General features: G+C 37.8%; 1 long non-coding RNA gene and 1 pseudogene across 1 annotated transcript in view; one reads left to right on the top strand and one right to left on the bottom strand.

The window, feature by feature from the left end:
- LOC138014459 (uncharacterized) overlaps window positions 1–2500 on the top strand; it is a 51603-nt gene that overhangs the window by 23095 nt on the left and 26008 nt on the right. The gene's annotated exons all lie outside the window — the stretch shown is intronic.
- The window catches only part of LOC138059607 (uncharacterized), a 1228-nt pseudogene continuing 1227 nt past the window's right edge, over window position 2500 (bottom strand).

Here is a 2500-nt window from a genome sequence, read left to right as displayed (position 1 = left end):
TCTGATTTTAGGCTGAAAATATTCTTGTATTATTCTTAAATTATAGCTCATGACATTTCCGTTTTAGAATTTATTGGAGTACCAATTACAAATGTTTGGTATCTAGATCTGTATCGCGTTACACATGCTCCATCTCATCGCTATAGTTTGTTCGTTTTGTTGGCTAGTTTCGCCGTTCAGAGAAAGGAATAATTTTATACGGTTAAGTTAAAAAACATAAAATTATATTGTATTTATTGATGTTTCAACACACAAAATTATATCTATCTTTTTCAAAATCTCAGCCTTGGCTTTATTCTTAAAATATTCTTAAAATTCCTGGTTCCTGGGTGTTCTTAAACTCGCGAAAGTAACATGAAAATTTAAAACACGTCTTCCTCTGGTTAAACAGAAAAATCAAGCGTATCGCGTCGTTTTTCGATGGTGAAATTGTATGCTGCGTAGAATTAAGTGTTCAAAATTAATTACAGCTCAGCGAATGTTTCAAACCGCCACTCAGTTCATTTATCGATTCTTGGTCGGCGGACTAACTTTCTTTGACCCAAAAAAATTAATTAATCCTTTAAACCGCGAATGTAATAAGCTGTTGGAGCAAAATTATTTCGGTCTTATTCTCAGATCAGATCAAATGGGCAGTTTAGAAGGGTAAACATTGGTATTATTCTAAAATAGATCGGCGACGCGCTCATTCACCGGCGGTGAGCGGTGAAAGGAAAATGAAATGGAACATCATCGTGGTATATCATTGCTTTTACTTGTAATTTATAACATATTCGCCTTAGCAGCTGTGATTTATCACCCGACTCGCAGCCTTTTCATTTCAGGAATGATTTCACCCAGTGAAACGGTCGTCGAAATGAGACGAACGCAAACATGCGGTGAGCATCCAAACACGCGGTGATATTCAGACGATGACCACAGCGGCAAAACAAGTCAAATCAATTTTTGACTATTCAAATAAAGTGGACACTTGTTGCGAAAATATTGAGATGCATGCAAAGCTGAATAAATTCTTCGGAAACCAGTAGTGCTTTTAGACATGCAACATTGTTCTTCGTGAAAAAGCCGCTACAAATTGATGTACAACTTTAAATACTCTGCCCTCTTTTACACGAAACTCTGCGTGTAAAATTTTACACGCACTGTGAAGAATTTGCGTGTAATTTTTTTACTCACAACTTCGTGTATTTTTTACTCGCGCGTAACGCGCGCGTAATTTGCGTGTAAAATGCGCGCAATATGGCGGACCTACACGCATGATACGCGCGTGTAATGCTGCTATTCCTGCGGCCAGTACTGTACTATATGGTAGCAAGATGTAATATTAGAACTATTGCTACGATGACAAGCAAAATAGACTACAGCTGTGTTTTGGCATATCACTTTCAAACAAAAACGCTTTCTGTAAAGTGGTGTTTATGCTCAAGTAATTTCCTTCCAATAGATTAACTTAAGAAATTTGAAGGCTACAAATTGTGGTTTCTTTGGCTTTCATCGATCAATGTTAGTATGCAGAAAGGTTTCAAAAGTTCAGTTTCTAAATGCAACATAGCAAATAAAGTCTTAGTTGAGACAATACAAGTACCCATGTTTCTGATACTTACACTGTCTTAATTGATAACTGTCAATGTGGAATTATCTGTTACCCTTTTACCGTTACTAGGCTTGGATGTTGCATTGTACATGTATATCTTCATCCAAATGATAAGTCAAATCGTATAATGATGTCCAAATACTTTGCAAGATAACCTAGTTCAGGTCATGATGTGGTGTCACAGAAATTTAACAATGTGCAGCTATCAAACATGGAACTGGGAACTTAAAATGTAGAACTTACAAAAAGGAGCTAAAACGTATGGTTTACCAAAAGCCTGGCCTTTGCAAAAAGCTAACAAAAATACATTTTTAAATGCATTATATCCTTCCATGTGGCTCACTGGAAATGTTATTTCCATGCCACAGGCACCTACTAAGGGGAAACAAATGGTGTGTGATGGATTTCGGATTAAACACTCATGATCAAACTTTGCAATAATTTCGATCTTTCCTCCATTTAAGTGCCTGTGTCTCTGGCCTGTAAGCCATCCCATTACTCCAGCTGATGTCAACTCAGCTGTGTGAAACTTCTCAACTAACTCCTCTGTGACTTCCTTCAGAATATTATCAAGATGATCATCAGTGTAATTCCATGCAGCTGGACAATCATAGCCAGTAATAGCTCCCTCATCTAAGGCCATGAGAAAGTCTTGGAGGTTGTCCATCAGCATTTCTTGAAGCCCTCGTCGTGTTGAGCCTGCTGGAGAAGATTCTGGTTTAATGAGACTGAACAAATAATTGACATCCACATTCTGAACTTGCTCTTTCACAAAGAAAGGCTGGCAGACCTTTGGTTGATTTGTAACAATGTCTGCCAGTCCATACATGTTCAGGCCTTCTTTAAATTCCTGGAGGTATAGGATGCGTTTGTTGATGAGGCTGACTGCGACAGACCTAACAATGT

This window comes from Montipora capricornis, chromosome 8 (assembly GCF_036669925.1).
Source record: "Montipora capricornis isolate CH-2021 chromosome 8, ASM3666992v2, whole genome shotgun sequence".
Classification (NCBI taxonomy): domain Eukaryota; kingdom Metazoa; phylum Cnidaria; class Anthozoa; order Scleractinia; family Acroporidae; genus Montipora; species Montipora capricornis.
This window is presented reverse-complemented; position numbering and strand designations above follow the sequence as displayed.